The sequence below is a fragment of the Dasypus novemcinctus genome, chromosome 4 (genome assembly GCF_030445035.2).
Source record: "Dasypus novemcinctus isolate mDasNov1 chromosome 4, mDasNov1.1.hap2, whole genome shotgun sequence".
NCBI classification, from domain to species: domain Eukaryota; kingdom Metazoa; phylum Chordata; class Mammalia; order Cingulata; family Dasypodidae; genus Dasypus; species Dasypus novemcinctus.
The window spans coordinates 25,641,336-25,655,187 of NC_080676.1; the positions used below are offsets into that span (position 1 = coordinate 25,641,336).

Consider the following 13,852-nt stretch of genomic DNA (forward strand, 5'->3'; position numbering starts at 1 on the left):
ATACCATGATCAAATAGGAAGAGGACTGATGCGACAAATTTTTTAAATAAGTTGAGAATTTGATGGTAAATAAAAAATTTGAGGTATGATACCTCCTTTCCCACCACAACAAATTTTCACATTCCTATTTACTTCTGCTTCACACGACTGCCTTCTCTCACTTTCCAAGCTGATTTTCTGGGCTTTCTCCTTTTCATACATCAATGACAACCGGAACAAAAGGACTAAATAAAAAGAGCACATAAATGAGAGTATAAAGAAGGTATAAAAGAATTGAAATTCACCTTAAAACTTCAAATTCAGGAGCGGTGTTCACTAAATAAGAAGCATTTAAGAACCTAGTCCAGCTGAAGTCCTCTCTCATATTCATACTGGGGCTCAACAAGAGAAATAGGAGATAGTGGTATAGAATGGCTCACACAATTTATATTTTTCATTCTCTCCATTGTTTTTTTTAAGATTTATTTATTTTATTTCTCTCCCCTCCCTCCCCCACCCCGCCCCAGTGGTCTGTTGTCTGTGTCTATCTGCTGCATGTTCTTCTGTGACCACTTCTGTTGTCAGTGGCATGGGAATCTGTGTTTCTTTTTGTTGTATCATCTTGTGTCAGCTCTCCGTGTGTGTGCGGCGCCATTCCTGGGCAGGCTGGACTTTCTTTCACGCTGGGCGGCTCTCCTTACGGGGCACATTTCTTGTGCGTGGGACTCCCCTACGCGGGGACACCCCTGCGTAGCAGGGCACTCCTTGCACCCATCAGCACTGCGCATGGGCCAGCTCCACACGGGTCAAGGAGGCCCGGGGTTTGAACCACGGACCTCCCATGTGGTAGGCGGATGCCCTATCCATTGGGCCAAGTCCAATTCCCCTCTCCGTTGTTGAACACATAAAAATTTAATTCCCTGATGGAACCTGCACTAATGAAGTGACTCCTTTCTGTATATGAGTATGCACATGCACAGACACATACACCTTGGAAGGGAAAAGTCCACATTCCAAAATATCAACCATGCAATGTCTAAGGAATGGGAAAGGTAGAGAGTAATATCATTTATTCCTAAATATAAATCAACAGTGCTTGATTTTTTTAAGTCATCAGGTATGGCCTTGGACATTCAAAATAAAACGAAGAATAAAGAAAAGGGCAAATGATGATGGATGAGCTTAGACCTGAAGAAAAACATGGAGAGAAATTACATGTTCTTTCTTTTCTCTTCTGATTTTAGATCTACATTTTTTAGGATGCATCTGGGTCCTGCTTGTATAATCTTTGAAGTTTTAGAGTTTTACCTTGCCCTCATAAAATAGACAATATTAACATGGAGCTTAAAGAAAATCATGAAGCAACGGGTCACTGGATTAGAAGAAAACCTTATGTTCCACATATCTACAACCATGACTTATTAAAGAGATCAGTAGAAACAATCATTCACCTTTCTTCAAAGAGACAGCTGAAGTAACTCTAGCTCGCTCATGGTAGCTTCTGTTTTCTTGACAAGTAATTAGAGACAGTAATGGATCATTTGTCAAAACCTCAATGACTAGGGTTCACAGCTTTGATATGCCTGAACCAATTTCTCAAAGAGACTGCAGAACCTTGTACCTTTGGCTGTCCAAGGTATTCTTCACGAGTCTAGTCTTCACTGACAGACTCTTTCACTAAAATACCACTCTTACATCACCCATCTACTCCAAAGCCCCTGATCCTCTCCCCTTGTTTATTAGAGAAAGCTCACTCTCCTCAGTTGGATATTGAAAACCTCCATATCTGATCCGACCCTAACCATCTTTATTCCTCAGTGCTTCCCCATTCCAAACCTTCTGTAGCCTACCACTGTTCTCCTTTACTGTTTCCCACTCAGGACGTACTCATTCGCAGCTCCATTTACTCAAGGGAATGCCAAGCCAACCGGTCAGCTAGAGAAAGGCAGTAGAAAGGGAGAAGAATTAAGTTGAGATGTCTTTATGGAAATAAAGGCAATCAAATGCTTCATTCTTGTGTTTCTTACCACTTCCAACAAAGTAACTGTCATTGAGAGAGAACATGACTGCAAGTCCAGGCTCCAAACTCAGCCAACAGGATTCAGTGTCAGCTCTACCAATTACAGTGTGACCTACGGCAAGTTGCTTTCTCTTCCCATGCCTCGGATTCCTCATTTCTAAAATGGAGAGAGCAACTATGCCTACCTCATAGAATTACAATAATGATTGCTAGCTGTCAAAATTGTTATCAGGGGCTCAATTTTTGTCTAATAACCTTGATCCCATCACTTGGTAGAGAAATCTCCAGAATCTGTCCTTTTTCTCAGATACCATCTTCTGAAGCAATATCCTTAATAAAAACTGACTTATGAGACTATTTTGCTCTTGTGAGCATTTATATAGCTACAATAATATAAATGTAGTTGTAGGAATGTAAACATTTTTATTGATATTAAACTTTTAAAATCAAACTATGAGCAAAATATGGAAGGCCTAGTTATAGGTACAGAAGAATGGAAAAAGTATTATACATGAGCAAAGTTAGGAGGGAAAAAAGAAGGGATTGCTAAAAGAAGTACTGTGGTCACTAGATAAAGTACTTCTAGTTGACAGAACAAGAAATAAGAAAAAGAACAAAAGTGTAGGTGTATTTTTAAAATTACAAAGGCAGCCAACAGACTATCCAAGAGGGTAGTATAAGCGAGCTAACTCATCTACCATCAAAGAAAATCAATAGATAATATCGAAAATAGAAAAATCATTAAGTAGCAGTGTAAGTATTTCATTAGAGATATTAAAGTAACACTAAAAACAGTAGAAAAGAAGATAAAAGTAGAAAAAAATAGAAAAAGGAAAAAAGTAGAGTTAAAAGTTTGTTTAGGAAAGGGTGGAGGGAACCATTGCTTTATATGACTAGTTCTTTTATACTCATTTAAAATGTTCAACTTTTTTAAAAATTAAGAAAATGCAATTTTAAAAATTGATTTTCAGTATCAAATAAAACCATATGAAATTTGGCCTATTTACTTGAACACGCTAAATCTTTATTGACATAAGGGAAGAAATTAAAAATGTGGTAAATCTCACCATGTCCCTTAAAAGGAGGACTCAATGCCTTAAAATTGGCAGTTCTCAGTTAATCTTTTAATGCCATGTAATCCCAAATCAGATATCTTTATTGGAGTACTTTTGGAACTTGACAACTATGTTCTAAACTTCATCTGGAATAGAAAATATCTGAAAAGAGCCCCAAGTTTTTCAATAAGAACAATGAGAGAGAACTCACCCTAAGAGATAGTTCAGATATAGACTAATAGAGTCATGGGACAAAATTAAGTATAAGTATACAGCATTATTGGCATTAGCTTCTTCATTAAAAAGGGAAATGATCATTTTCAACAAAGCTAAATACCAAGAAATGACCACTGACCTCCCTACCCTAATGTTATATTTGAACCAATTATGCAAGCAACATGACATCACTCAAACCAAAGTCCTGCAACCTCAACAAGTTTCTCTGAGTTTCTTGGGGAAATCATTTTTTGTTCTTTACAGTAGATGAACAGCAGTGCTCATAATTAAGCATAATTCTGTCTAATGAACAAGAGGTCACAGACTTAAAGCAGAAATATTAAATTTCTTAGCAGACAATTAACAACTTGTAGCTAATTTATTCTAACTACAACTATAAGGCACTGGCTTGGATCTCAGTATATGCAAAGGAAGAAAGAGTATGAATTCTATGGCAGCTTTGAGCAGCAGCAAAGGACACTGATGAGTGTCTCATGAAAGATCATCTAACCCAAGAAACTTGACTTGAGACCACTGTATTCTCAGGTAGTTATGGCAATAGTCTTCTGGTCTCCTTGGCTTCAGGCTCACCCTTCTTTTATCACTATAAAATACTGAAATACTGTCAGAAAGATCTTCCTAAATTCAAATCTGAATAATCTATCCTCAGCTCAAAACTTTCTTTTGTTTTTGGTTGTTGGTTGTTTCTTTGTTTTTTGATAATGCCCAAATTCCTTAACCTGGATTATAAGGTCTTTATTTTAATACCCAGCCCTTGCCTGCTTCTTCATCTTCAACCCTTTGCTTATCCACCTTCTCATCCTTCAAAGCTCAGTTCAAATGTCACCTCCAAAAACCCTTCATTGACTTCTCTACACCCAAGGTTACCAATGGAACACTCCTCTCTGTTATAGTGCTTGTATTACTGTAATTACAGTACTATAAACACAACTGCCCACTAGACCATAAGTTATCAGAAGAGAGGTAATAGCTTTGATTCATCTTCATATCTCCAATCAGACCTTGTATTAAAGTAGCACTCATGATATCTTTATTGACTGTACAATTAATTATTAGCAATTAAGGATTCCACACGTTATCTCTCAATTTTGCCCTCCCTAAAAATGGCCTTGTACGAAGAAGTCAAATAACATGGTATTAAATGTGTGGCATTCCTAAGCACAAAAGTCTGCATGACCTGAAAAGAATAGGTCCAGCCCTCATGACCTGGGAATTGGGAGGTTAGATACTGTCTACAGAGCTGCTGTCTATGTCTATGAGAAAATTGTATAACCTCTCCATATCTATCATTTTTCTCTTTATGCAAGAATGAGATTGTTATGGTTTCTTTCTGTGCTAGCTATCTAGTACTCATTATTATTTTTATTAAGTAGTTTAACTGAAATATATTCACACACCATACAACTCATCCAAAGCATACAATCAATAGCTCTCAGTATAATCACAGAGTTGTGCATTCATCACCACAATCAATTTCAGAACATATTCATTACCTCAAAAAGAAAAACCTCATACTGCTCATACACCCCTATTATTGACATTTAGCACTGGAGCAGCAACTTTGTTATAATTAATGAAAGAATATTAAAATATTACTTTTAATTATAGCCCATAGTTTGCATTAGGTGTATTTTTCCCATATACCACCCTTTTATTAACACCTAGTAATAGTGACATACAATTGTTGCAGTTCATGACAAAGCACTCTTATATTTGTAGTACTTTCTCTTATACTGACATCAGATATCTTCAATAGGCATTCAAACACAGAATGCATACTGCTGGCATGTAGGTTATACTAAGGCAAAGGGAACACTGGTAGAAGATTGTACCAAGGTTCTAGGTCAAAAGCCTTTTATTGACACCCAGAATAAATACAATTTTTTTTCAATTAAAGTAGATAAAATATGCATTATCCTTATTTCTATGAGGATACTGTCACATATTTCTGTGGTTCTTTTCCACCTTCCAAATGCTTTCAGGGAGGTTTTATCAGTCAGTCTTACAATAATCTTGTGAGGTAAGCGAAGAGGTAGTATTATCTTCATTGCTAAAGAGGAAACTGAGGTTCATAGACATAGCAAGGTTATAAAAACACTCGCCATATGTGCCTTAAGTCTGCTACAACTTCTGTTTTTATATTGCAATTCAAATTCCTTTCATCCTCACAGTGTTGTTTTAAGAATCACTGAGATACCTTCCAACTCTAAGATTTAGTATATTACACTATTCTATGAGGCAAATAATAATAATGATGTTAAGAAGAAGAACGTAAAGGAGATTATTTCCTAAGTATATACATGAATACAAAATTTAAGAGAAAACATAGGTTTACATTTAATATACTTTTAAGACTAAGGATATACCATGAAAATTCAAATTTCTTCTGTTTGGTCTCCCTGACTCTAAATGAACGTTTCCCAATTTTGTATTCCAGTTAATTGAAACCACTTCCACTAACATTGCTATTTAATATGCAAATCAGATTTCATAAAAATTCAGACTCTATTAACTTTACACACTTTGAAATAGAGCGGATCTAAATATGAAATGTTCCTCTTAAAATTGGTCTGGAATTGAGAAGAAAGATTTCTTTAAAAATAGTCTTGCTAGTAACTGAGAAGATTTTAGTAACAAGACAGCCAGCAAAGAAATTTTTCACTCTGCAAAATAAATCATAAAAATAAATAATTAGAAATCCACTAAATAAAATATGAAATACATACTCAATAAAAAATCTCTAGTAAGACCATCTATCTGTGAAGGCACCACACATTCATGAACTTTAAATGCTTATTATATGACAACTAGAAGAATTCATTCAAATGTTCAGTGTTTAAGAATTAAAGCTCTATTTTAAAAGATTATGTGGTAAAATAGAAGTCATTCTCATTGTTACTTCCATGCTGTGCAAAGTAAGATTATCCTGATGGTATGCTCCGCAATTCAATTTACTCCTACATTGAGCATACAAAAGAGTTTCCAAATGTATGAAAAGACAAAACTCTAAATGGAAAATCCTCTGATCATCAACATATTGAATAAACCAAATTCTACCCTGTGTCTATATTAAAGCTCCTTCCAAGATGTAGAAAATTCATTTTACTCGGGAAATCTCAACCATGGTATTATTTACATTTCAAAAGAAAGCAAGTGTCAGCACTGGTTCTGTGAACAGCAAACGCTGAAGTTAACACCACAAACTACCAACAACCTCTGAGCACTAACGTATGGTAAAGTTACATTTGAGTTGACGCACATGAATAATCTGAAATGACAGGTAAATTCCACTTGGAAGATAAGTTTAGAACACATTTATTGGCATGTCATTTATTCTGTCTGGCCAGATAGGAACATTACTTATAATTCAAGAACAATCCCCATGTATTTTAAATTTCTCATCTCTTAACTCATACATTAAAATGTTCCTCTTATGCCAGTAGAGCTGACAGACAGGTTCTAAGAACCTGATGCATGGATTCTGCCTCCATTTTATCAATGCTCAATAGTTTTGCTATCTCATTTTATAAAGCTAATTGTTTTCACTATCATGACTACCTGTAATTGATATAAATTGGGACTCATTCAGTCTGGATTATAGTAGAAAGTTAAAATATAGCTTTATTCATCTTGATTCAAGCTAAGACTTGACAAGGTTTAAATTAAAACCCTTTGCTTATAAGTGTCAGACAACTGGAATTTTTAAAGCATGTCTGAATTCTTGACTTGTAACTAAGAGTACAAATGATTTTGCTGTTGACTCCTTGTTATAATGATGCACCTCCAATACCTCAGCATGCAAGTTCCACCATTATAAAATGTTTTTGCAAGAAAAAACAATTTTGCCAGATCAAAAATACCTTGTTACATTTTCATCTCATATTGAAATATGATATCTCAAATATGTTACAAATAGTTAAAATAAATCTTTAACTTAGCTAAACATGAAATACAACAAGAAATACATACTCTCCTTTTCTAGAACTATTACAGTTACCTTAAAATTAGTAGTATGACTCTTACCTTTTTCTGGACTTAAGTTTTTATACACTTCAAGGTCTGCCATTAAATTTAATAGTTACATATTATTGGCAAAAGCAGTAAAATTTCCCTCTAAAGCCAAAGGCTTTTTCTGATAAACATCTCCAAAAATGAAAAAAAAAAAAAATCCGTAGCAGCCCCAAGAACTTGATTCATGCTGCCCTTTATGGCATGATGAGATATTCACAATTCAGGCTATAGAGTGTGAAGAAAATACATCCATGAGATATGATTGTAGAACTTTGTCCCAAAGTGAAAAACCAGATAAGCACACTGGAAGCATCTGCTCCGGGCTGCCGCTATTGTGGGAATGCAGGCGCTGTGGCTACTTTGGGTATGAGCTGTGCATGCTTAGTGCCGCGCTTAAAGCCCTCAAGGCATTGTGCACATTTAATATCTGCGAAGTGTAGGTCTTTAACCATCAAAGAAACCATCCTCACCTACGGAGGTTATAGAGAATGACTGATTACCGTGGGAGTGACGCAGGCTGAATGCAGAAAATGAACATGCACACACAGGGAGACACACAGAGGCACACACAGATACACACTCTCTCTCGGAAGCAAACATCACTCTATCTCGAGCAAAAACTATCCATTTAGAAATGAGCTATGCGTGATACTCCCTACTTAGACTACTTCTTTGCCAGCTTAAGAACATGTTTACTGAAAGTGTCGAAGCTCTTCCATGATTTTTGTCCTTATTGTACACCCAAACATATCAATGATCACAAGAAAGATTGGATTGTTTCCAACTTAAAATGAATGAGGTTTCAGTTTTAAAACACTTACGTAGTAAGGACTACTTGTCAGGTGAAAATCACATTCCTGTTGGGCAAATAAGTAGCATGAATGATTCTGAAAAAGCCTGTTTTTAGTGAAAGAACCAGCATGGTATTATGAAACAATTTTCCTAACCGTACTTGTAAGCATTACTTGCAATGTTTTACTCAACTTCTTCATAGAGATAGCTACACAGGCAAGCAGGTAGATATTTCACAAGTAATTTACTGTAGTCCTGCATTTAAGAGTTGTAACCAGCGTTCTCCATCTTCAGTATTAACTCCCTTAACTCCCAGAATCCTCTTTCTTTTTTTTTCTTTTTTCAAATTCTAGTCAATTTATTCATTTTTTTAAAAGATATTACATTAAAAAAATATGAGGTCCCCATTCACCCCCACTCCCCCCACAATAACACTCTCCCCCGTCATCATGTCACATCCATTGCGTCTGGTGAGTACATCTCCGGGCATCGCTGCACCCCATGTCCCATGTTCCACACCATAGCCCACACTTTCCCACGTTCCATCCAGTGGGCCATGAGAGGACATACAACATCCGGCAATTGTCCCTGGGGCACCACCCAGGACAACTCCAAGTCCCGAGAATGCCTCCACATCTCTTCTCTTCCTACCACAGAATCCTCTTTCTATAATCAAACCTACTGCCAGTTTCTTCTCACCAGCTTCAGCTGTCTCCCACTCACCTGTGGCCCCCCAGAGACTCCCAGCATCTCCCCTTCTGAACACACAGCCCACATTTCTAACTCATCCCTCAACTCCACAGTGTGGTGTTCTACCCCAAATCCTATCGACCAGCTTCTTGATTTGCATACCCCTCCCCCAATTCGCAAATCCCACTATTTACTCAAATGCTTCTGTGCCATCAAAGGTGTGTGTGGGCACACATAATCAGAGGCACATAATTAGAATATCCTTCTCGCATGGTTGAATCTGACATGCATACATATACAACCACATAAAACAGCAGTTAAAAGAGATTAGGAGCCCATCTGCCTGGGTACAAATCATGGTTCCGCAACCAACAAGCTGTGTGACCTCAGGCAAGTAACTTAAAGTCTACTCCTCAGTTTCCTTACTTGCACAATGGGCATAATAATTTCTATTTCCAAGTGCTGTTGTAAGAATTAAATAATTTAATGGAGTGAAGTACTTAGCATCACAACTATCATTTCATTGTATCATTATTATTAGTCTTGAAATTCTTTACATCTGCCTCAGAAAACCAGTGGACTTCACTGGTTAATTTGAGCAAACCAGTACTTTCAACAAAAGGTGGAACCCCAAATTCTGAGATATCTCAGAAATATCCCTTTCTGTTAAATAATAAAAACTTTAAACCAGGGGTTCTTAACCTTTTTTGTTCCACAAACCCCTTTGCCAGCGAGGTGAAATGATTACTACTGTAATTTATTGCACACATTCATAAGTGAAGGAAATGCTAGATTTCAGTTAGAGGTCAGAGAAAATAAAGATAAGTTTATTTTTTTCAATTCAAGCTCACAGAGCCCCTGAAATCTTTCCACAGACCCTTGGGGGTCTGTGGACCCGATTGAGAACTCCTGTCTTAGACAAAAAGGCAAAGCTCTTGCCATGACATAGAATTGATGCCAAATAATGGATTCCTAGTTCCTTTGGCTTCCCAGACCAAAGCTGCCTGAAAAACAAAGGGCATCTTTGGGCTGACCTCCTACTTAACTCAGAAAAGAGACAGAGACCAAGGTGCTCCTGAGGATGGCAAGGAAGACTGCCTCTTTTTCTTTTAAAGATCTCCCCACCCCAATCTTATGATGCCAACCCAAGGGAAACGGTGGGGGGACAAATTGTTTATCTTCCTCTTACCCCACAGGGAGTCTTCTTCTAGTAGGTTCTTCATCCCTCTCGCTTTTTTCCCCCTGAAGCTTCCCAGACTTCTTTCTGAAAAGACTGGCATGTGGACCAAATGTGGAGCCCAACACGCAGTGCAGGCAGTGCCTCAGGTTTATCTAGAATGGCTCTGGAATACCTTTGAGAGCTAAGCCCCTCACTCAGGCTGGGCACTGAGGAGACCCACAGGCTAGGTGGGGAGCTTTTAGAAAAGCAGGCAATTTGGTGGCAATTTGCCCACCGGGGGATACTCCTGAAATAGTGAAAGCCTGGAAATATCTATTCCTTATTAAATATCCAGTTCTTCATCAGTAGCAAATAACTTCTTTGCAGCCCACTCTAAGGAATCATAAAACTTAAACATCTATCCTAAGGTCAGCAATGGTACTGGATGAATAATCACATCTCCTGTAATTACTCCCTAGAATTCTTTCACTAGAGGGTCATGTATAATGTCAAGTCTAGGCCAGCAGGCTTTGGGGAGGAAATGCTCTGACAAGTCGCCTTAAAACCATGAAGGTTTGGAATCTTTAACCTTTAACCTGAACCCCTCATTTGAAAAGTGTGGGCTTTTTTCAGATTAGTTCTATCACTGTGCTTGGCACAGAGTAGATGCCTTATAAACTTTCATTAGGCTCATTTTTTTTTTAATATTTTAATCATCTAAGCACAAAGAATCGTTTTTTGTTTGTTTATTTCTCTCCCCTTCCCTGCCCCCTAGTTGTCTGCTCTGTTTCCATTTGCTGCATGTTCTTCTGTGTCCAACTGTATTCTTGTCAGCGGCACAGGAATCTGTGTCTCTTTTTGTTGCATCATATTGCTGTGTCAGCTCTCCATGTGTGCGGCCCCATTCCTGGACAGTCTGCACTTTTTTCATGCTGGGTGGCTGTCGTTACGGGGTGCACTCCTTGTGCATGGGGCTTTCCCACATGGGGGACACCCCTGTGTGGCACGGCACTCCTTGCACACATCAGTGTTGTGCATGGGCCAGCTCATCACACGGGTCAGGAGGCCCTGGGTTTGAACCTTGGACCTCCCGTGTGGTAGGCAAACGCCCTATTTGTTGGGCCAAATCCACTTCCCAGTTTTTTCATTTTTAATCATTAGACCTGACATGGAATATCTTTCACCAATCAGATGAAGTAACCTCCGGCTCAATTTGTAAATTTATAAGTGAAGGACGTCAAATGCCAGGTGACAGCATTTTCGTCGTTCACACCTGAATTTTACTTCAGATTTCTTGAGGAAATAGCACAGAGTAGTCAGAGTAGTAGGTAAAAGCTTTGGCTTTGAAGTTAGATGTAGCAAGGTTTAAGTCCCAGCTCTTCCCTTTACTCACTGCATGTTATCGGGCAAGTTATATATCGGTCAGGCTCCCACATAAAATACAGGACACCTGGTTAAATGTGAATTGCAGATAAACAATAAATAATTATTTAGTAGAAGTATGACCTATGCAATATTTGCATGCAAGATGCCCATATATTTATTTACTTAATCTGACAGCCCTAGTGGTGGGGCTTCTCTAAGCCTAAGTATCCTTATCTAGGGATAGCAGTACCCACCTTCTTAGCCCACTCTAAGGAATCAAATTGAGCTAGTATAGTCCAAGTTTCTGGACAAAATAAGCACTCAGTAAATGGAGTGAGTAAATGGAGTAAGTAAATGACTGCACCAATCACTAGTTTGCTCTAATTTCATTTAACAAAGCCTTATACTGAACACGCTCCACACTACACTCTGCCCACGCCTACACTTCACCAGTCATATAACTTCGAAATGAGGCCAAATCCAAGCCAAAGTGTGGTTCCTCTGCCCCTAAGATACCCAAGTCTAATTAGGAAACCGAATGTCACAAACATAGGACCCATATCACCTCATTAGACAACTATAAAAGCCACTATTTACCAAAGACCACAGTCAGTACCCACATTTTCAAGGTAAGGAAATGGGAATTCAGGTTGGTGAAGATGCCCAAAATCACACAGTCTGATAGAACCCAGGCCTACTCCAGGTTGTCCATGTGAGGATGCTAGAAGCAAAATTTTAGGCTTAATGTCTGAATTCCCCATGTGTTTCCAGTTTGAGATTATTCCCACACAAAGCCAGAAGCTGGTAGTGTTTCTGGCATGGAAACAGGGAGGTGCTTTGTAAGAAAAATAATCTGTAAAACCATAACCCAAAACTACCCATTCAACTTTGAAAGCATGTTCACAGTCTTCTTCACAAGATGCAAAGTGGCATGAAAGCAAGTATAGAGCCACACTAATTGTAGCTTCATCAGTGAAAGGGCACCAGGTTGTACCCAGTCATGCCCTTCCTGAAACCCTGTCCTAAAATCCTTTAGTCAATTTACCTGGTGAAGGTTGGATATCACAGCAAATTTCATACACTACTGGTAAACTGTAAATTGAAGAGTAAATTGTAACAAACTTAATGGAAAGTCATCAGTCAAGATATACCAAGATTCATAAAAATGTTTATACTTATTTGAGCCAATCATCACTGCTAGAGAGCTATCATAAGAAATAATCAGAAACAAAAATGTATTTACAAGGATGTTTTCTTAGTATTAGTTGTAATAATGAATAACTACCAACAATGTCTGTCAGCAAGAGAATGATTAAATGAAATATACATTCATATTTTGGCATACTATGCAACCATTTAGAATATTTTTAAAACATTGTAATTACATGGAGAATGTTTGCTATTCTAAGTGAAAAAGGAGATTTATAAACTAAATGTACAGTATGAAAATTATACAAAATACAGGTATATGAATACATATAGAGGTTAGAAAATACATGAAAAGATTGACAATGATTATTTCTAGATGTTTTCATTTTCTTCTTTATATTTTACTATATTTTAATATTTAGAACAAGCACTAATATATTTTATACTCAGGAAAAAATGACATTTTTTTTTTTTAGGTATCAGGGGTCAGGGATTGAACCTGGGATCTCTCATGTAGGAGTTGGGAGCTCAACCACTTGAGCCACATCCACTCCCAACCTTTTTTTAAAGCACAGCCAGTTAACACTCAAGTAGGGAGAAAAAGATGATCCCTTCCCACTGGTGTATTGTAACAATGGGGATTTTTCTTTGAGGATTACTGGCATTTAGCAAGCCAGACACTTGGTCGAGACACTGTTGTCCACATTGCACATGCCTTATTTAATATATACACTGTCTCTATGTGAATTAGGTATGGTCACCTTCTCCAGTTTCGGACATACAAACCGACTCACAGAGAGGTTATCTACCTTCCCTGAGATGGCACTTGAGTGATAGAACTCGGCTTTGAATTCCCCATTTTACCTCTACAGTCAACAACACTCATTACCAGATAAGGCAGTATTGAGACCTGAACATGTCACCTACATCCTTTAATCTGTTTTCTTCTTTTGTTCTTTTTTCTTTAAGATACTTAGATTACATAAGTGCTACATAAAAAATATAGAGGATTCCCACATGCCCCCCCCCCACATCTCCCACACTTTCCCACATTAACAACATCCCTCATTAGTATGGTACATTCATTGCAATTGATGAATACATTTTGGAACATTGCCACTAAATGGGGATCAAAGTTTACATGTAGTTTACACTCTCTCCCATCCAATTCTGTGGGTTATGGCAAGATATATAATGACCTGCCTCTGTCATTGCCAGGTCATTCAGGGCAATTCCCAAGTCCTGAAAATACCCCCATATTACACCTGTTTTTCCCTCTCCCTGCCTTCAGAACCTCCAGGGCCACTGCCTCCACATCAATGATATAATTTCTTCCATTGCTAGGATCACAATAAGTCTATAGTAAAAGACCAGTAAGTCCACTTTAGTCCATAG

At 37.8% G+C, this 13,852-nt stretch overlaps 1 protein-coding gene across 3 annotated transcripts in view; it reads right to left on the minus strand.

Annotated features, from left to right (window-relative positions):
• Positions 1-13,852, minus strand: part of PLCH1 (phospholipase C eta 1) — a 288,838-nt gene that overhangs the window by 171,281 nt on the left and 103,705 nt on the right. The window lies entirely within an intron of this gene.